We start from the raw sequence: 23,158 nt of genomic DNA, 5'->3' as shown, positions 1-23,158 counted from the left end.
TGTTTTTATTGGCAGCTTTCAAAGGATAATGACAGTTACAGCCTGCTCTAAGATTTGTTAAGAGCTTATAAAATCCTATACAACTATAATATTGTAATAAATCCAAGAAATCAAAGGTTTAAACTGTGAGACTACTTCCCTTGGTTGCAGTCTGCAACATAAAACAGTTCACCTAAAAATAAGAACTGATAGTACCATATATGTTGCCGCTGTCACTCACATGTCTCCAGTGATGAAATAATGTGACACATTCGGTATCACACTACATGACTTTTCACAACTTGTATTCCGAAAATTTAACAGCAGCAATTGCTGAATCTTGTTGCTTTCGAGGACATCAAACGATAACGCTAGGAATTAAAGGAGGCAATTTTTGTCATGACATTCCATTACAGTTGAGATTCTGCTATTACGCCACAAGATCACTGCAAGCTAAGGAATGTGAACTTCTGCAGTTATCATGGTGACCAAATTTTCAGATTTATAAACAGCTAATGAATTAAACGAAAAATTGTAATTTTGAAGCAATTATAATATGGGGCGGCACGGTGGCACAGTGTGTAACACTGCTGCCTCACAGTTAAGAGGACCGGGTTTGTTTCCCGGGTCCTCCCTGCGTGGAGTTTGCATGTTCTCCCCGTGTCTGCATAGGTTTCCTCCCACAGTCCAAAGACATGCAGGTTAGGTGCATTGGCAATTCTAAATTGTCCCTAGTGTGTGTTTGGTGTGTGGGTATGTGTGTGTGTGTGTGTGTGTGTGTGTGTGTGTGTGTGTGTGTGTGTGTGTGTGTGTGTGCACCCTGCGGTGGGCTGGCACCCTGCCTGGGGTTTGTTTCCTGCCTTGCGCCCTGTGTTGGCTGGGATTGGCTCCAGCAGACCCCCGTAACCCTGTAGTTAGGATATAGCGGGTTGGATAATGGATGGATTATAACATGTCACCAGAATTTATACATAAAACAAAATGCCAATCAACAATTTACATAGTTCAGTTATGTTAAATTACAATAGGGTTATGTCGATGTCAAATAGCATTTCCTCAGTCACCCCTCTAATCTACTACTATAAAACACAAAATGCAAAAATAAAATAAAAGTTACTGGCAACCTAGAGAAAATAATTTTTAAAGCCTTTTATTCTGCTGAAATCCAGGCACTTCCAAGCAGGTGGCACAAGTGCATTGAGAAGGGTGGAGTTGACATTGAGAAATGACATAATCAGTTTTGCTAAAGTTTGTTCTATTTTCTCATAAATCCCATTTTCAAACTTTGGCTTGCCTCGTATAAATATATAAATGTGTGTCTGTGTCCTTGTCTGTGTGTGTGCATGTGTGTGTGTATGTTTGTATGTATGTGCTTCTAAATGTTTCAACGAAACAAAAAATAAAGTAGGGTTTAATACACAGTTAATTTCTCATGTAATCATAAATTTAAGAATATACACACTGGGGACTAAAGTAATACAAAAAATTATATTTTGTATATGTTTTTTACCTAATGTACTTTGTAGTGGTAGCTAAGAAAAAAAAACTCTTATTTTCATGCAGAATGGAGAGAAACAATGTTTATGATATAATAGAAGGCATTAGTGACTAATGCTGTTTCACCAAAAATAAACAAGAAGTTAAAAACATTTATTTAATTGTCACTTATCAATAAGCTTACATTTAATTTTATTAGAAAATGAACAAATAACACTTGTGGCCTACAGTTTAATTGTAAAAATACCAAGCACAACACTGAAATAAAACATGAAGCATATACAAGACTGGTTATGCAGGGTGATCTGTACATCCCTTGTGAACAATGACAAATAACTTCTTTGTAGATCAGAGTAATGCCTTTATTGGCAAATGTCTCATTCTTGCTTTTAAAACTACAAATCACAATACTTTTCATACAAAATTTATATCAATAACACCCAACAATACAAAAAAATTCAAAATATACACCTTTCCATAAAAATCAGTTAAGCTACATATTTAAATATCATATCAAGCATTTATGAAACTGTTATTAAGGTAGTATAATCTATAAGCATAACTCTGTTAAGGCTTTAATGTGAAGAACTGAGTGCAAAACTCCTCTTGATTTTCACCTAGCTGCTTTCAGAAAATGGAAGATAGAACAAAATCTCACCAAAACAGCAATTAAACTGGTTGCTTGATGGCAAAGTCTCTGATAAAACAGTGAACAGATAAAAGTGAAGGTTTCTGGAACACATCACTCTACAGGGAAGGATAATATGTCAATAGTCATGCACTTTGCAGAAGAAAACAACATATTATAGTATCTGTTGACTATAGTGACTTCACACAAATGCGATGATGTCATACTGATGACAAGTGTTATTACAGACAAAGTAAAGAACAGTGGGCTAGGCCCTGACAAATTTTGGGTCAAGTTTATCATGACACATCTTTTATGTCAGCGTGACTCTAAGGTTTTCAGATGAGACTGTGATGATATATAATCTGTTTTTGTTGTTTTTTTTTTCATCATCATTTACGTGTGCTTCATGCAATGTTTGGGAAAATGCTGTTACAGAATTTTTCAGTACATGCAAAATTCCTTTCAAATTCCTCATGAAACATATTGTTGCCATCCAGTACAAGGGTGAGACACTGAAACATCTTTTGGACTGACAGTGGACTAACTTTTAGACTTGCTAAAATATCAGCTGTTTTGTCACAAGTTGAAAATTCATGAGTCTGTCTAGCTGACCTCCATATCAAAGCCACAATTCTCATTCAGGCCATATCACAGATTAGTTTTACCTTTCTCACACAGTTTACTCAGAAGCAGTTGGCAATCCTAAAGCCACCAAACAGAAAGTTTCAGGATGAAGATATGAACTTGTTCACTGCAGCCAGTCATGTGAACTTTTGAATGTATTCAAATGTTATGCACAGAAAGTGAGTTCTTCCAGAATATCCACTCTCATCAAGAAACTTTGTGACTTTCTTATGAAAAAAAAAATCATACAGATGCAACTTATGAGAGTATTTTAAGTTTCATTGATGTTGTGCAAGTGGAGATTGAAACACATTTTGGAGTGTGCATTATCCAACTGCTGGTCACTTTATCTGTTTGAAACTCAGAGGACAAGACAGAGAAAAATGAAGGTTTCGTGCATCCATCCAAACTGTGATCTCTCTCTTCTCTCTCTCTGTTATCTGGCACTACATTGTTTGAATCACAGTAAACAGCAGCTCAGCAGTGTTTTGGTAAACAAGGTGAATGAGTGTACAATACCACCAAAGGATGGGAAATGGGCAACAGCCAACATTTTCAGGACTTTCCACATGGCACTCAAGGACATGACCAGTTTCGAAATAGTTCTTACTGATGTGGTGACTTTGGGAGCTAAAACTACTATATGTAAAATTCAATTTCATTGCTCGCCATGTTCAAATATATACTGCACACACACCAGCCAATTAGCCATTGAAAGTGATCCGACTCTCAAATTCATGGGTGAAAGAAGGGATGTTTCAATTAGGAGATTTGTCAAAAAAGACATTATTCAGCCTAGCTGAGGGAAATTAATACAAGTTGAGTTGTTAATTTAGTCTCTATTTGCTTACTCCAAGTGTGCATGTCGTTCAACCAATGAAGTTTATCTGTCACATACACATTTTGTCTGCCTCAATAATGTGCTATTCTAGTACTGCGTGTGTGATTAATATATATGATTAATATGATACAGTGCTGTCACTATCCTCTATATTGATAATCAAGTAATATAGAGATACTTTGGAATATTAATCAACTAATTAATTAAAAAGTTTTAAAAAATCATAACTTACAAAATATGTATCATATTTCATGGTCTCCAAAATATTTTACTGGTAAAAAACATCAATGATTTTCAATGGTTCTCAGGTGGGCCGTAAGATTTTTTAAAGCAAACTAATTAAAGACTTCCTTAAAGAAATACAACGCAAATTTTATACAGTGACTTTCTTACTACTCAAAGCAGTTTGCAAAAAAAACAAAAAACTGAAAGGTAGCAAACTTACCCCTGCACCTCCTACTCTTCATGTTAAAAATGACACCTTATAACTTTGAGCACTACTTTTTTATTTTAAATTGTCATAAACAAATAATATCAAAAAGATATTTCCCTGATGGCAACATGAATTAGATGATCTACAAGTCTCCAACTTAAAGTTTAAAGCCGAACAATAACTACATACTTCTGTTATATCACCTATGTCCATTGTGAGCAGGAGGGCTGATCGCACCCCTAGAGGATACGGATGCTCCTCTAAAAAACACTGGAAGACTACCTTCACATTGCTCCCTTACTTGCTGGGCTTACTTGCGGCTGCTCTGTCACGTGATATGCTTCCATACATTTCATGCATTCCCAACTTCGCCCACAAAAGCCCAAACAGCACCTATTGGTTTTTGATTGATTGCTTTTCTCGCTCTCTCTCTCTGACATTCTCTGCTCCTGACACCCACTCCTTTGAAGAGGAAGATATGTTTGCATTCTTTTAATTGTGAGACGGAACTATCATCTCTGTCTTGTCAAGGAGCACGTTTAAACTTTTGAAAAAGAGACAAATGTTAGTTTGCAGTGTTTGAAAAAAGTTCCTGTCTCTACAACCTACTGTGCTTCTGTGCAAAGGAGTGCGCATCAGGAGCAGAGAAAAGAGAGAGAGAGAGAAAAGCAATCAATCAAAAACTGAAAGGTGCTGTTCAGGCTTTTAAGTATGTGAAGTACCACGCGGGAAGCATATCGCACAACAAAGCCTCCGCAAGTAAGCCCAGCAAGTAAAGGAACAATGCAAAGGTAGTCTTTCAGCATTTTATAGAGGAATGTCCGTATCCTCTAGGGGTGTGATCAGCCACCCTGCTCACACCCCCTTCGTCAGCTTTATTCACATTTTCGTGAATCAAGTGACTCACCAAAACCAGGTTCGAACAGCCGTGACAGGACATCAGCATTAACATGTTCAGAGACAGGTCAATGCCTGACAGTAAAACTATAAGGTTGCAAGCTCAAAAACCATCTCATGAGATTATATCTTTCTGATGGTATAACCATTGAAGTGGAGCATGATCAGTCACTAATGTGAAATTTCAACCCCATAAATAATAACGAAGCGCTTCCACAGTTCATTTAATAGCCAAGCATTCTTTCTCAATAGTCGAATAATTGCATTCCCTAGGAAGCAACTTTCTACTCAAAAATGTGATAGGGTGCTCTTCCCCATCAAAAACTTGGGACAGGACGGCACCTACACCAAATGCACTTGCGTCTGTCTGTAAAACAAAATCCTTAGAGAACTTTGGAATTCTGCAAAACTGGATAAGAAGATAAAGCAGTTTTCAACTCACAAAAAGAATGTTCACAAACTTCTCTCCATAAAACAGGGCAGTTTTTCCTGCCTCTAGTAAGATCTGAAAGAGGAGCATCACTATTTGCAAAGTCTGGGATGAATCTTCTGTAATAACCGGCAAGCCCTAGAAACACTTGTACTTGTTTCTGTGTTTCTGGACGTGGGTAAGCAAGCATCTCTTCCACTTGTCTAAATTGCGACTTTAGTAAACCCCTGCCCATGGTATAACCCAGATAATGAGTCTCAGACATACCCAATCTACACTTCTTAGGGTTAGCTGTCAAGCCAGCCTGCCTTAACACTAGAATTATCAGACTCTACGAAAAAACTCGTAGATCCGGCCCACCTTAAAACCGTTCTCACCTCTCTTTTGTCTTCTAAATGTGCCAATTAAGATGAGCAGCAAGCAGCCAGCTATTTCATCCCCCACCGTCGCAGAACGTTCACTAAGTTTTCCCAGCTCATGTCTTGTTTGATTATCTGGGAGTGACTGAACTGCTGGAGTTTTAGAGTGGAAATAATAGATCATTATTTGGAACACACGCATTTCATGTGTGTTCCGTTTCTACAGTAATCTGTGTAAGCACATTGTTAAAACAGAAACTTTTTCATATTTTAGTAATAAACTAGGGGGCTCCGCCCCCTGCTCGCTTCGCTCGCCAACCCCTGGTGTTGGGAATGAGAAAGAGCATGATGTATGAATGAGATATAGAATAGTGTGAAGGTGTAGATGATGCAGTAATGCAATGACTTGGGTAGTTATGTTTTCCACATTAATATTTTTTGGACATAATATAGTGCGTTGTGTTAAAAGGGGCATTTGGTCAAATGAGATTGCTGTTCCAAATCTGTCTGTAACTAAGTCGGCGCAGATAAAGGCTTGAGGAATTGTAATAATATCTGGGTGAAGTCTATCTGTATTGGTGAGTGTACCATCTCCCAGTTGTAATAACCAATTGTTATGATCTGGATGTGGACATCGCATGTTATGTACTAACTGTATCTTTTGAAAGCAATGCCAATTGTCTGCGTATTTTAAGGTGCATTGAACAATAGCTGAGCGCATGGAATGTGGAACAATAGCTACGCACTGTCTAAAATCTCCTCATAATAAAAGTACCTTTCCTTCAAAGGGAAGATCTTTATTCATAAACGTTTGTAGAAGTTTATGAATGGTGTGGAGTAAGTGAGTGGATGCAATTGTACATTCATCAATAATTAACAGTTTTGCAAGACGGATGTCATGTGCAGTGCCACTGTTAATGTTCATAGTGGATATCGATTTGTAGGATCTAATGCAGTTCATAAAGATTTCACTTTCAGGTACATCGTTAGTTAGAAGCTTCTGTAGATATTCAGGATATGAATGTAAAGGAGGCAGTCTATTTGACCGTTTTGATAACAACGTGTAAATTCATTACATGTATTGCCAGTTGTTTCTTCAGGGAAGTTAAGTGAATGACAATGATTGCAAATGACATTCATTAATCACAATGAATTTTCCTGAATAGTGGACTCATTATTGAACACGTTGTCAGCTAACTGGCGCAATCGTTTAGCAGGTGTCTGCGGACGGTTCTTTTAGAAATGGGGCTTTGGGTGTCACTTCTTATTGATGTTAGTGTGTTTGTGGGTCTGAATCGTCGTTGTTGTGAACGTTTCGTGTGCCATGTCCGTAGTCTGTCCCGTTTCGTCTGTAATGGGCTTGGTGTGGCGGTCACGGCTTCTTTTTTTTGGTGTGGTAGGAGCTTGTTGAATCCTCCTCTTTGTGTGCGTCCTGTTTCGTGTGCAATGGGATTCGTGAGGCGCTGTGTGCTTTGCCGGCGTCTGGGGGGGGGGGGGGCATGTTGCTTGGGGGGGGGGGGGGGATTGGTGGGTTGCGAGCGTCTTCTTTCTTTTTGTGTGCCAGGGGCTTGTTGAATCGTCCTCTTTGTGTGTGTCCCGTCCGTTGCTTGTAGGGGGGGGGGGGGGGGGGGGGGGGGGGGGGGGGGTGCTTGGAGGTGGGTGTGGGATTCGTGGGGCGCGAGCGGCTTCTTTTTTTTTTTTGTGTTAGTTTCGTGTTGAATGGCTTTCGTGCGGGGCTGTGTGCGTCGCCTGCGTTTGACTCCTTTTTTCTGTGCTCACTCCTTTTTTCTGTGGTCGCGGCTTTTCTGTGGTCGCGGCCGCCTCTCGCAGCGCCTCATTTCTTGGGGCGCCTGCGCAGTACGTCTTTTTGCGGCTACGGCCCATGGCCGGATGTCCCTGCGTCCATCCGGTTTAGCATTCTCGGTTAGTAATATGGATGTTACAAAATGTCAATCGCGGTTATTTCTGTTGATTAATTCAGCTTTTTTACTTATTCAGCTTACTCAGCTTCTGATCCGACTCTAACAGCGCCAGTATAAATCCACACCCAATCTGACGCTGTTCGTTAGTGCGATGATGTTTTCTGATTGGTACTATTCACGTCATAAAATGATTTCTTCAAAACATGACATATATTTGTCTCTTTCTTTTTTTAAAATGTGCGTTGATCACCGCCAGCATGTTGTAACACACAGCAACTGGCCACCTGCATGTTTTTGCGCGCACTGAATAAGCGCACTGAATAAGACAGCGCTATATGCAATTATCAGATTCAAATGTTAACAGTTCACAAATACGCAAGGATCGTCTTTCTTACATTTACAACATGTGTACCTGTTACAATGTACTCACTTCTCTCTATGCTGTGGTTTCTATTACACACCTGAAAGTATATGTGAAAACATCATCGCACTAATGCAGTATTATTTGAAAACGAACAGCATCAGATCGGTTGTGAATTTATGCTGGAACTGGAAATTCTCTGATTTGGAATCAGTTCTGTATGGTTGTGGGCGTAGGTGTGAATGGTGGACATAACTGGGAATTACTGTGAATGTGCGTGATCCATCCATCCATCCATTGTCTCCCGCTTATCCGAGGTCGGGTCGCGGGGGCAGCAGCTTGAGCAGAGATGCCCAGACTTCCCTATCCCCGGCCACTTCTTCTAGCTCTTCCGGGAGAATCCCAAGGCGTTCCCAGGCCAGTCGAGAGACATAGTCCCTCCAGCGTGTCCTGGGTCTTCCCCGGGGCCTCCTCCCGGTTAGACGTGCCTGGAACACCTCACCAGGGAGGCGTCCAGGAGGCATCCTGATCAGATGCCCGAGCCACCTCATCTGACTCCTCTCGATGCGGAGGAGCAGCGGCTCTACTCTGAGCCCCTCCTGGATGACTGAGCTTCTCACCCTATCTTTAAGGGAAAGCCCAGACACCCTGCAGAGGAAACTCATTTCAGCCGCTTGTATTTGCGATCTCGTTCTTTCGGTCACTACCCATAGCTCATGACCATAGGTGATGGTAGGAACATAGATCGACTGGTAAATTGAGAGCTTCGCCTTGTGGCTCAGCTCCTTTTTCACCACGACAGACCGATGCAGAGCCCGCATTACTGCGGATGCCGCACCGATCCGCCTGTCGATCTCACGCTCCATTCTTCCCTCACTCGTGAACAAGACCCCGAGATACTTTATCTCCTCCACTTGGGGCAGGACCTCGCTACCAACCCTGAGAGGGCACTCCACCCTTTTCTGGCTGAGGACCATGGTCTCGGATTTGGAGGTGCTGATTCTCATCCCAGCCGCTTCACACTCGGCTGCGAACCGATCCAGAGAGAGTTGAAGATCACGGCCTGATGAAGCAAACAGGACAACATTATCTGCAAAAAGCAGTGACCCAATCCTGAGCCCACCAAACCGGACCCCCTCAACGCCCTGGCTGCGCCTAGAAATTCTGTCCATAAAAGTTATGAACAGAATCGGTGACAAAGGGCAGCCCTGGCGGAGTCCAACTGTCACTGGAAACAGGTTCGACTTACTGCCGGCAATGCGGACCAAGCTCTGGCACCGATCGTACAGGGACCGAACAGCCCTTATCGGGGGGCCGGTACCCCATACTCTCGGAGTACCCCCCACAGGATTCCCCGAGGGACACGGTCGAATGCCTTTTCCAAGTCCACAAAACACATGTAGACTGGTTGGGCAAACTCCCATGCACCCTCCAGGACCCTGCTAAGGGTATAGAGCTGGTCCACTGTTCCGCGACCAGGACGAAAACCACACTGTTCCTCCTGAATCCGAGGCTCGACTATCCGACGGACCCTCCTCTCCAGGACCCCTGAATAGACTTTTCCAGGGAGGCTGAGGAGTGTGATCCCTCTGTAGTTGGAACACACCCTCCGATCCCCCTTCTTAAAGAGGGGGACCACCACCCCGGTCTGCCAATCCAGAGGCACTGTCCCTGATGTCCATGCAATGTTGCAGAGGCGTGTCAGCCAAGACAGTCCTACAACATCCAGTGCCCCACCCCGGGGCCCTGCCACCAAGGAGTTTTTTGACCACCTCGGTGACCTCAGTCCCAGAGATGGGGGAGCCCACCTCTGAGTCCCCAGGCTCTGCTTCCTCATTGGAAGGCATGTTAATGGGATTGAGGAGGTCTTCGAAGTACTCCCCCCACCGACCCACAACGTCCCGAGTCGAGGTCAGCAGTGCACCATCCCCACCATATACAGTGTTGAACTGCACTGCTTCCCTTCCTGAGACGCCGGATGGTGGACCAGAACCTCCTCGAAGCCGTCCGAAAGTCGTTCTCCATGGCCTCCCCAAACTCCTCCCACGCCCGAGTTTTTGCCTCAGCAACCACCAAAGCCGCATTCCGCTTGGCCTGCCGGTACCTATCAGCTGCCTCCAGGGTCCCACAGGACAAAAGGGTCCTGTAGGACTCCTTCTTCAGCTTGACGGCATCCTTCACCGCCAGTGTCCACCAACAGGTTCGGGGATTGCCGCCACGACAGGCACCGACCACCTTACGGCCACAGCTCCGGTCAGCTGCCTCAACAATAGAGGCACGGAACATGGCCCATTCGGACTCAATGTCCCCCACCTCCCTCGGGATGTGGTCGAAGTTCTGCCGGAGGTGGGAGTTGAAGCTACTTCTGACAGGGGGCTCTGCCAGACGTTCCCAGCAGACCCTCACAACACGTTTGGGCCTACCACGCCTGACCGGCATCCTCCCCCACCATCGAAGCCAACTCACCACCAGGTGGTGATCAGTTGACAGCTCCGCCCCTCTCTTCACTCGAGTGTCCAAGACATGTGGCCGCAAGTCCGATGACACGACCACAAAGTCGATCATCGAACTGAGGCCTAGGGTGTCCTGGTGCCAAGTGCACATATGAACACCCCTATGCTTGAACATGGTGTTCGTTATGGACAATTCTTGACGAGCACAGAAGTCCAATAACAAAACATCGCTCGGGTTCAGATCGGGGGGGCCATTCCTCCCAATCACGCCCTTCCAGGTCTCACTGTCATTGCTGGTACAGAGTCCAGCCCCTCTCAAGGAGATTGGTTCCAGAGTCCAAGCTGTGCATCGAGGTGAGCCCGACTATATCTAGCCGGAACCTCTCAACTTCGCGCACTAGCTCAGGCTCCTTCCCCTTCAGAGAGGTGACATTCCACGTCCCAAGATGCAGCTTCTGTAGCAGAGGATCGGACCGCCAAGGTCCCCGCCTTCGGCCACCACCCAACTCACACTGCACCCGACCTCCTTGGCCCCTCCCATAGGTGGTGAGCCCATGGGAAGTGTGCGTGATGTTTTGAGATAATGAATACAGCTGCAAATTACAAGTGCTTGTTCAGTGTAATAGGAACCATAGCACAGAGAGGTGTGTACACTGCAACAAGTACACATGTCGTAAATGTAGGAAGGGTGCTCCTTGGGTGAGCTATAGCGCATCTCTATACGAAAACAGCAGTGTCAGATGGGGAGTGTCTGATGATTGCATATAGCGCTGAAGTTACTGCTCTTTACTATGCTTTCCTCTGCATGTCCTGGAGTACAAAAGAAATAGCATACAGCAACATGTGGGGACTGGCAAGATTGGGGGAAAAAAAAACACGCGGCCGTATGTATCATGATACACTGCACAGCTATAGCGCATCTTTATGTGAAAACAGCAGTGTCAGATGGGGTAGGGAAGGATCCTGAACCCGACTGAGAAAATGAAAAGTGAATGAAAAAAAACCAAAAACAAAGCTAACCTTTACAAATATCATAAATTACACCGGCTGTTACAGACTGAAATCAAATGTATCTTTTTATTCTAAAATAGTAAAAATAAGAGCAGTTCACTGCTCAAAAGGGAGTTGTGCGGGATCAAACTCGTGACCTTTTGATTCCCTGTCAGCAACTGATACTGTTGCGCCACAGCGGCAGTCATAGTAAATGAGTGTCAATGTCGCACACTAAGGCGGCTTTTTTTTCTGCAGTTATATTTTTGAATAAAAGCACACTTGTTCTGTTATATTTGTACCTTTCGTGAAAGTGTTTCTTTGATATTTGGACTTCAGGCTTCATACATTTTATAGTTTATGCCTACATTTTGTCATTCACTACTGGAATATGAAAAACGTTTCTGTTTTAAAAATGTGTTTATACAGATTACTGTAGAAACGAAACACATGAAATGCGTGTTTTCCAAATAACGATCTATTATTTCCACTCTAAAACTCCACTTCACTCCCAGATAATCAACCAAGGCATGAGCTGGGAGAAGTTTGTGCACGTTCTAAGTCGGTGGGGGGATGGAATAGCCGGCTGCTTGCAGCTTGTCTTTATCTGCACATTTAGAAGACAAAAGATGATGGCGGAGAGGTGTGAACGGATTTAAGAAGCGATTTAAGGTGGGACGGATCTACAAGTTTTTTCGTAGGCTCTGGTAATTCTAGTGTTAAGCTTTCAAGGACAGCCTGAAGATGTTCTAAATGCGTTTGCCAATCATTGCTGAAAATCACGACATCATCAAGATATGACCCGGAATACTTGGAATGAGGACGCAAGATCTGATCCATCACACGCTGGAAAGTTAGAGGCGCGCCATGAAGACCAAATGGGAGCCTAGTAAATTCATAAAGTCCATCAAGAGTTGCAAATGCTGTTTTCTCACAACTGCCAGCCTCAAGAGGCACCTGCCAGTAACCTTTCGTGAGATCTTTTTGACTTCGTCGCGCACAATATTCCGTTGTGCTTCTGGAATCTGATACGGGTGCATCTGCACCCTAAGACCGGGTTCAGTAGTGATTTTATGTTCTGCAAGGTTAGTCACGCCTGGCAAGTCTGAAAAACATCCGTGTTCCGTACAATCAAAGATAACAACTCTGTCTCTTGCAAGTCAGTTAAATCGTCTCCAATGGCAAAATCTGTCTGAGAAAAGGCAGCCAAGGAAGTGTAAGCCCGGTCATGTGGGTAATGCCACTCCTTCAAGAGATTAACATGTAAAATCTAGAATGGTTTGCACCGGCCCAGTATTCTAACCTTGTAATTCACAGGCCCCATATGCTCCTCAATAATGGCAGAGCCCTGCCATTTCGTTAGGAATTTCTGCGGGTCAGATGGAATCAGAATCAAAACACGATCATCAGGTTTGAAATCACGGAGCTTACAGTGTCTCTCGTAAAAACGTTTCTGGGTTTCCTGCTCACGTCGCTGATGCTCTACAGCAATAGAAGAAAGTTTAGAAATTCTGTCTTGCAATGAAATTAACCGATCTGCAAAGCTCGGCCCGTGAGCTTTTGTCCCGATTCCTGTCCATTCCTCTCATGCAACATCCAAGATGCCTTGCAGGTGCCTGCCAAACAACAACTCGAAAGGACTCAAGCCAGTGGACGCCTGTGGCCCACCCTGTTCATACCATATATAGTAACAAAAGGCACTACATAGGAACCTGACCTGACACCTCACACCGGAGGCACGTATAAAAACAAATAAACTTTTATTTTACTTCCACGTGTCCCATAGGCACAACACAGTCCCAAAACAGACCAGTAAAGCACACAAGTACAAACACTCTTCCTTTCCACCACCACTCCTCCCGGCAAGCATAGTCCTCCTCCTCCCGACTCAGGCTCTTTGAATGGTGGCCGCTGGCCCCTTTTATAGTCCACCCGGAAGTGCTCCAGGTGGTTGACTGCCGAGTTCTGGCTGCACTTTCAGGTGTGGTGAATACACTCCCCATAAGGGCTCAGGAGTCCCAGCTGCAGCACCCCTGGCGGTGCCTGCGGGACCCAACAGGGCTGCACCCAACTCCAATTCCCATGGAGCCCTGCGGGAAACCAAGGCACCACTCCAACCCACGGTGGTTGCCAGGGGGAGGTATTGCAAAGTCCATGGCTGCCCCCCCTGAACATATCCCGAAGGGGCGTCCCAGCCAGGCTTGGACCCCAGCCGTCCGCTACAATATATATATATATATGTTGGTTCAGATATATATATATATATATATATATATATATATATATATATATATATATATATATATATATATATATATATATATATATATGCACACACTGGTTTAGATATATATACACCAGAGCAGATATATCCGTTCGGATAGGCTGGTTTATATATATATATATATATATATATATATATATATATACACATTGGTTTCGATATATATACACCGATTTGGATATACTGTATATAAAGTTCTGATACGGCAGTTTAGATATTCCGTGCTTGAGTGTCAGCACGTGCATGTGCAAGTGCTTACGCCTAAAAAAAAGATTGTCCTGTCAAAATAAGAGACTATTTTTCCTTCTTGACGCAAATCATCTTTAAATGAAATGCTGTAAATAAGGAATAATACAGTAGAAATCACCATGCTTCTTTCTATCAATGATGAACTAATGTTTTATGGGGTGAAAAAATTATCGCCCCTGACAGATACCCTTAATTAGTAGTATGTTCGACCCACAATTTGCGAGTTTGAGTGTGTGTGCGTGCACGTGCACCCCATTCCCCATGTTACTGGCATCTGTATCAAGTATAACTGGTAAACTTATATCTGGTGCTGCAGAGACTGGGGCATTGCAAAGGGTCATCTTCAGATTTCTGAATGCAGCCTGCTGATCTTCACCCCAGTGGAAATCTTCACCCTTACACAACAGGCAGTGCAATGGTGCAGCAATTGTGGCAATTCAGGCACAAAATAAGTGATAATAAGAAGCTAGCCCAAGAAACTTTTTCACTTGCTGCTGGTTTTGCGACTTGGATCATCCCTGTGCTGCGTCTACCTTGCTATTCCCGGTGGTGATTCCCCTGCCAATTACTCAGTACCCAAGGAATGACACTTCCCTCCTTAGCAAATGACATTTGTCAGGGTGGAGCTTGAGATTGGATGCCCAAAGTATAGCCAGTACATTCCGGAGACTATCTTTAGCAAGAAGACATTAAAAAGTCTTCCCATGCACCAGAAGATCGTCAAAATAGACAAGGCATTGCTTGCCCGGTATGTCAGCCAATACCTTGTTCATCAGTCTCCCGAAGGTGGCTGGTGCATTGCAAAGACCAAAGGGCATGACCCGGAGTTTTGCCAGGGGAATACGTTGAGGATATTGTCTAATGGCTGGCGCAGTACCTATATGTATGGGATATCACATTAATATTGTGCAGCCAACATCGTCTTGCGAGGTCGCGAGTCCTCCAGTGACAGTCAGTCCTTCTTTAATCCCTTCCCATACTTTGTGCATGACTTTCCGACCTACACCTGTGGTGTCTGTGTGATTGTAAATGGGTGTTTGATTTGGTTGTAACACCTGGGTTGTGGTCCTCCCCTTCCTATCACCACTGCTCAACTGGTTTAAAATCATTCCATCCTGGAATGTCAAAGTCCACTTTTGTAGATCAATTTGAGCTCCAGCCATCTCCAAAAAGTCCAAGCCCGGGATACAGGGGTTCATAATCTTGGCCATCCACACCTCCAATGTCCAGCAAAGTCCACTAACACAAATAGCTACCTTGGTTTGTCCTAGCATGGATGCAGTTTCACCAGTGGCTGTCATCAAAGCTACCCCTGTACCCTTCAACTGTATTTCTCCTGGCAGTAAGTCTGGTCTACCAATTGTGGCAGTCAATCCTTTGTCAATCAGGGCCTTACAGACACGATTGCCTATCAAAGTGTGGACATGGCAATAGGTCCCTTCACCCAATCGGCCAACAAGCACCAGGGGTTGCACATCTCGTCCCTATAGACTACTTTGTGAAAGGACATGCTTTGGGGCCCATGCTGACCCTTTTACACAGGTCCCTGGTCATTTTCCTGGGGTAGCTGAGTGGATTTAAGTTCATTTTATTCCTTGAGAGGACAGAAACGCTGCAGGAACCACTCTACCACAATGCCAGCATAGAGGTGGTTTTACTAAGCATGGTGACCATTGTGTTTGGGAGGGCAACACTGTCACAGCCGAAGATTTGTCTTCTTGCATGTGTTGATGCTGGACAACCTGCTGTTTAACTGGAATTGTGGATTTTCTCATAGCTAGGGGGCTGGGGTCCTGACTTCCTTTTGATAGCACCTGCTCAGCCTCTTGTGCCATCTGCAGTGCCTCTTCAAATGTAGTTGGCTTGGAAAATCGTACCTGTTGCCTCACTAACTAGGATGTGAGACCCCGGAAGAAAGCCTCTTTTGCCAACTCCTCTCGGTCGAAGTGGGGGTAGCCTCTTCTGACCAAAGACTGAATTTCTGCTGCAAACTTACACAGACTCTCTGTTGTGTCACAAGTTTGCTCCCCCAAATGCTGTGTGATGCCCAGAAAGGATTCTACACAACTGAATCTTCACTCCAATGCAGCTGCCAGGGAACCAGCTTCAAGCAGTTCCTCCTCTCATAAGTCTGTCAGAGCATCCAGGGCATCACTCTCTAGGGTGGCAGCCAGCTGCACAGCTTCTTCATGTGGACCCCATCTACTGGCCAAGGCCACCATTCAAAAGTGCCTACAGTACACCTCCCATGCTCCTTTACCATCAAAGTGGTCTGGTTTTAGTGTTAGTTTGCTCACTGCATATATATATATATATATATATATATATATATATATTGTGGAAGACCAGCCCAAGCACAGACAGGCAGACACCAACAGTTCCAAACACACACGTTTATTTACACTATATACAACTAACAATGTCCCGCACACAACCCAGTGTCCTTCCACCAATCACCCCAAGTCCAGGCCTCTCAACATTCCAGCCTTTCTTCACCATCTCCACTCCTCTCATCCGAGCTTCGTCCTCTTCCTCCCAACTCCAGCTAACGACTGGAGGGAGGCGGCCCCTTTTATTTCCACCCGGACATGCTCCAGGTGTCCCCTGATGAGATTTCTGCGGCACTTCCTGGGGTGGTGGAAGTGCCGCATGAGCACCCAGAAGCACTCGGGGGGTCCCTGGTATTCCTCAGTCATCTGTGCGCCCCCTGGCAGTGACCATGGGCCCCTATAGGGTTGAGCTTCCATGCTCCATTCCCGTGGCCTCCACACCAACCAGGGCAGCTGCCCTCTTGTGGTCCGGAGGAGGCACAGTACCTCTCCTGGTCCGTCCAGGCGTTGCGGCTGGGCACAGCCCCCAGCCTACCACCACTATATTATATACAGTGGTGTGAAAAACTATTTGCCCCCTTCCTGATTTCTTATTCTTTTGCATGTTTGTCACACAAAATGTTTCTGATCATCAAACACATTTAACCATTAGTCAAATATAACACAAGTAAACACAAAATGCAGTTTGTAAATGGTGGTTTTTATTATTTAGGGAGAAAAAAAAATCCAAACCTACATGGCCCTGTGTGAAAAAGTAATTGCCCCCTGAACCTAATAACTGGTTGGGCCACCCTTAGCAGCAATAACTGCAATCAAGCGTTTGCGATAACTTGCAATGAGTCTTTTACAGCGCTCTGGAGGAATTTTGGCCCACTCATCTTTGCAAAATTGTTGTAATTCAGCTTTATTTGAGGGTTTTCTAGCATGAACCGCCTTTTTAAGGTCATGCCATAGCATCTCAATTGGATTCAGGTCAGGACTTTGACTAGGCCACTCCAAAGTCTTCATTTTGTTTTTCTTCAGCCATTCAGAGGTGGATTTGCTGGTGTGTTTTGGGTCATTGTCCTGTTGCAGCACCCAAGATCGCTTCAGCTTGAGTTGACGAACAGATGGCCGGACATTCTCCTTCAGGATTTTTTGGTAGACAGTAGAATTCATGGTTCCATCTATCACAGCAAGCCTTCCAGGTCCTGAAGCAGCAAAACAACCCCAGACCATCACACTACCACCACCATATTTTACTGTTGGTATGATGTTCTTTTTCTGAAATGCTGTGTTCCTTTTACGCCAGATGTAACGGGACATTTGCCTTCCAAAAAGTTCAACTTTTGACTCATCAGTCCACAAGGTATTTTCCCAAAAGTCTTGGCAATCATTGAGATGTTTCTTAGCAAAATTGAGACGAGCCCTAATGTTCTTTTTGCTTAACAGTGGTTTGCGTCTTGGAAATCTGCCACGCAGGCCGTTTTTGCCCAGTCTCTTTCTTATGGTGGAGTTGTGAACACTGACCTTAATTGAGGCAAGTGAGGCCTGCAGTTCTTTAGACGTTGTCCTGGGGTCTTTTGTGACCTCTCGGATGAGTCGTCTCTGCGCTCTTGGGGTAATTTTGGTCGGCCGGCCACTCCTGGGAAGGTTCACCACTGTTCCATGTTTTTGCCATTTGTGGATAATGGCTCTCACTGTGGTTCGCTGGAGTCCCAAAGCTTTAGAAATGGCTTTATAACCTTTGCCAGACTGATAGATCTCAATTACTTCTGTTCTCATTTGTTCCTGAATTTCTTTGGATCTTGGCATGATGTCTAGCTTTTGAGGTGCTTTTGGTCTACTTCTCTGTGTCAGGCAGCTCCTATTTAAGTGATTTCTTGTTTGAAACAGGTGTGGCAGTAATCAGGCCTGGGGGTGGCTACGGAAATTGAACTCAGGTGTGATACACCACAGTTAGGTTAGTTTTAAACAAGGGGGCAATTACTTTTTCACACAGGGCCATGTAGGTTTGGATTTTTTTTCTCCCTAAATAATAAAAACCACCATTTACAAACTGCATTTTGTGTTTACTTGTGTTATATTTGACTAATGGTTAAATGTGTTTGATGATCAGAAACATTTTGTGTGACAAACATGCAAAAGAATAAGAAATCAGGAAGGGGGCAAATAGTTTTTCACACCACTGTATATATATATATATATATATATATATATATATATATATATATATATATATGCTCAGCTTTCTTCAGAACAGGTATCATGCCTGTTCAATATGGCTGCCGAGATGTGCTCTTCATTCTGTTGTCTTCTTCATCAGATGTTAGTAAAAGAGAGAGAATGTGGTTGAGCAAGCAGATTTATATATTTTCTGTTGAACCCCTAGAGCCAATAGGACATCATGGTACTTAAAAGCTTCTGATCCAAGCCAATTCCAAACAGCCATACTTCAGACCAATGGGGGAATAGAACATCTTAACACCTGCCACCCCCCAAGACCATATGTTAAGCATCCAGGCATTCTTGCGGGGGTTGAAAGACATAGGCAGAGAAATTCTCGCCAAACTGGTTTAAGGCCCATCCTCCCGCAACTCTGTTGTAAAATTCAAAGAGACCCATTCCTAAAGGGGAGGGGGGGGGGGGGATAAACATGAATGCTTCTCATTAATGTAACACTAAATTACATTGCTTTGCCTAAATTACAAATAAAGACATACAAAATATTTATCAAGTTATATGCCAAATCTTACATCACAACAACACTGTATATATATATATATATATATATATATATATATATATATATATATATATATATATATATATATATATACAGTGATCCCTCGCTATATCGCGCTTCATCTTTCGCGGCTTCACTCCATTGCGGATTTTAAATGTAAGCATATGTGAATATATATCGCGGATTTTTCACTGCTTCGCGGATGTCTGCGGTCTACAGTACGTGTGCTTCCTCAGCTGATTTGCCCATTTGAATTCAAACAAGGGACGCATTTCAATTTAAACAAGGGACGCTATTGGCGGATGGCTGAGAAGCTACCCAATCAGAGCACGTGGTTAAGCTCCTGGGTGCTGACTGGCTCAGCGACATGGAGTGCAGAGTTCGATTTCACTTAAAGCCGGCATCTCATCTCATCTCACTCATTCAGCATCAACGTTTTTCTTTGTGCGTACTGTAGTCAAGCTCTTCGTTATGTCTACAAAGCGATCTTCTCCTGCTACTGCTTCTGGGGCCGTGCCGAAGCGCCAACGGAAGATGCTAACAATTGCTGAAAAGGTAAAATTGTTGGACATGTTGAAGGAAGGGAAAAGCTACGCCGCTGTAGGATGCCACTACGGCATCAACGAGTCCACGGTTCATTATATTAAGAAGGAGAAAAAGAACATACGATCTACGGCCGCAGTGTCCTTTAACCAGGAGGCGAAACGAAGTGTAAGTGGACGTAATAAGGCGGTAGTCCGGATGGAATCTGCATTAGGGATTTGGATCGAAGACTGCCGGAAGAAGAACATCCCCGTGGACACCAATATCATCCGACAAAAGGCCAAGCAACTTTATGATAGGTTGGCAGATGCCGGAGATGCTCTAGACGACGACCCTCGACCTGGAACTTCTGCTGAATCCCCCAGCGAGAACCGTGAATTTACTGCCAGCAAGGGCTAGTTTGAAAAATTTAAGAAAAGGTTCAACTTGGCCAGTGTTAACCTGCTAGGAGAGGCTGCCTCCGCAGACAAAGCCGCAGCCGAGAAATTTGTCGCCGACACGTTCAAGACGATTATTGAGGATATCAGCCTGAAACCATGTTTAATATGGATGAGACGGCCCTATTTTGAAAGCGGATGCCGTCTCGTACTTATATCACAAAGGAAGAGGCAAAAGCCCCGGGGTTTAAGGCTCACAAAGATTGCATCCCGCTGGTCATGTGCGCCAATGCTGCAGGCTTTATGATAAAGCCTGGGCTCATTTATAAGTCCAAAAACCCCCAAACCCTGAAAAATAAGAATAAAAACCTGCTGCCTGTGTATTGGATGCACAACCTGAAGGCCTGGATTACGAAACGCTTAACGTTGGATTGGTTTCACCAATGTTTCATCCCGGAAGTAAAGATCTATCTGGCAGATAAAGGGCTGGATTTCAAAGTCCTTTTACTTCTGGACAATGCTGGAGGTTATCCCTTGGATCTATCCTACCAAGGTGTAAAAATAGAGTTCTTGCCACCAAATACGACATCACTGATTCAGCCAATGGATCAAGGAGCTATCCGGGCTTTCAAGGCATTGTACACAAGGAACAGCCTGCAACACATGGTCGAGGCAATGGACACGGACGATGACTTTTCCCTGAAGGAGTACTGGTGTAAGTGCATGATCACATCGTGTATGGTGAACGTGCAGAAGGCCCTTAATGATATGAAGAAAGAGACGGTTAATGCCTGCTGGAAGAAATTGTTGCCAGAAGTTGTGCGTGACAAGAAGGGCTTTTCTGCAGAAGAAAGTCATGACTTGGCGGTTGACAAGGCAGTCACGCTGGCAAAACTGCTAGGAGGAGAGGGATTCAACGACATGACCAGTGATGACATCAATGAGCTGCTCGATGCCCACTCCAAGCTGCTGAGCGATGAAGATTTGGCCGAGATGACCAAGTCAGCGAGCGAGGAAGAACAAGACGACCCAGCAGAGGAAGAAGACGCAGGCCTAACTCTCGAGCGTCTCGCGACCATTCTACGAATGGCAAAAGATCTCCAGACATCAGTTGAAGAATGGGACCCGCAAATGATTTGTTCTTTGCAATTTAAAAATGCTCTTGACGGCGCCACGGAAGTGTATAGGAACCTCTTTACACAAATGAAAAAGCAGTGCCAGCAACTGCCCATCACGATGTTCCTTACACGCAAAACACTGCCTAGTACGCCTTCAGTGGAAGAAGACGACGGCAGTGCTACACAGTCACCTGAAGAGGCTCCTTTAGAACAGCTGTGACAGTGCAGTAAATGTCATTGTTATCTGACAAGTTGGTGAGTACCCAAAACTATTTTTCTACGTACTTAGTACATGTATGTACGTTTATTATAACTGTGCACACATTTTATACAATTTTTTCCTTGCATTGTAGGTATTTATTGCCAGTGGCCTGTCTATCGTAATGGCTGTGACAAATGTGAAATCGGAGACGCTCCACAGTATCTTTAAAATAACATTTTGGTTTTATGTACAGTATTTACATGTTACAGATTTTTCACGTATTTTTATATTACCTACTCAATTACAATATGTTTAAAACTGTATTACGTATTAAATAAAACTCCTCAATGATATACAATACGTATGTTTGTGAGTAGTATATAAACTGTGTTTACATATATAATTTCAACGAATCTACCTAATAACTAAGAGAATATAAAGGGTTTATGCTGTATAACTGTACGGGGAATATTTATAAACCATGTGGGAGAGTTTATAAGGACTTAAAATACATAAAAATAACCATATAAACATATGGTTTCTACTTCGCAGATTTTCTTATTTCGCGGGTGGCACTGGAACGCAACCCCCGTGATGGAGGAGGGATTACTGTATATATATACACAGAGTGTATATACATATATAAATATATTGTGGGAAGCAGCCCGGACACCACAGACAGGTGGACATCATTTTGTCACCCAACACACGTTTATTTACAATACTATGTACAGAAGTAAAGCACACAACCCAGTGCCGTAGCACCAATCACCCCAAAGTCCAGGCCTCTTTCCTCAGTGCCTCTCTTCGCTGCCTCCACTCCTCTTCTCCAAGACTCTTGTCCACCTCCACCCGACTCCAGCCTTGACTGAAGGGAGGCAGCCCCTTTTATAGCCACCCAGATGTGCTCCAGGTGCTTCCTGGCAATCTTCCACCGGCACTCCCCAGTGTGGCGGAAGTGCCGGCTACATCCCCGGAAGCACTCCAGGTGTCCCTGCTTCTCTTCCCCCCAGCACTTCCGGGTGTGGCAGAAGTGCTGAGGTCCAGGGCTGCCAAGGCATCCGGGTGCCCCCTGGCGGTGACAACAGGCCCCTACAGGTTTGAGCTTCAAAGCTCTGTACCCATGGCCCCCAAAGCCACCAGGGCGGTCACCCCCTCATGGTCTGGAGGAGGTGCAAGCCCTCCTCCTGTCTCCTGGGCATCCCGGCTGGGTACCACCCCCAGCCGCGTGCCACAATATATATATATACTGTGACGTGTGAGTCCCTGTCTTGCACTCCAAAACACAAGGCTGAGTCTCAGTACTTTAGCAAAACGAGCTTTATTCAGCTTGAAACAGGAACAGCACGGTTATTTATTGTCGTGGGATCTACAACTTTCCTATACACAGACACAGCAATCAGGCAGGGTCGTGGCCATGTTAGTGGCCACATAATACTGTTCCCTGCATTTATAATGTTCCTTGCATCACCCATCGACGACAGTCGGCTCGGATTTGCTTTTGCAGCAAGCCGCTGAAGCAGTGGGAACCTGCAGTTGCCCTGCCAATGGATAGGCTGTCTTCCACAGATGTGGCAATCGTGCTTCGGGATGTTCTTCGGTGTGTCATCCTGTTGGGGGGAGTTCCAAAAAAGTTTAGAAACCTTACAATATATATATATACTAGGGGGTTCGCCCCCTGCTCGCTTTGCTCGCCAACCACCCCGCGTCTCTGCCGCTCTTGTTGTGAAGAGGGGACTGAACACACCCCAAGGAGACGCGGTTGCTCCTCCAAAACCCCCTCTTCAATGGTGATACAATGGGAAACAAATGCAGTTTTTTTTACCTTCTCTTTGCTCCATGCTGCTGCTGCCGTGCTGCGTGATCTGCATCTCGCGCAGCACTTTGAACATTTAAAATCTAATACAGCAGCT

At 44.3% G+C, this 23,158-nt stretch overlaps 1 protein-coding gene across 12 annotated transcripts in view; it reads right to left on the bottom strand.

The window, feature by feature from the left end:
• adgrl3.1 (adhesion G protein-coupled receptor L3.1) overlaps positions 1 to 23,158 on the bottom strand; it is a 1,303,645-nt gene that overhangs the window by 988,198 nt on the left and 292,289 nt on the right. The window lies entirely within an intron of this gene.

This window comes from Erpetoichthys calabaricus, chromosome 5 (assembly GCF_900747795.2).
Source record: "Erpetoichthys calabaricus chromosome 5, fErpCal1.3, whole genome shotgun sequence".
Taxonomy (NCBI): Eukaryota; Metazoa; Chordata; class Cladistia; order Polypteriformes; family Polypteridae; genus Erpetoichthys; species Erpetoichthys calabaricus.
The sequence above is the reverse complement of the archived record's forward strand: the minus strand, read 5'-3'. Positions and strand labels throughout refer to the sequence as shown.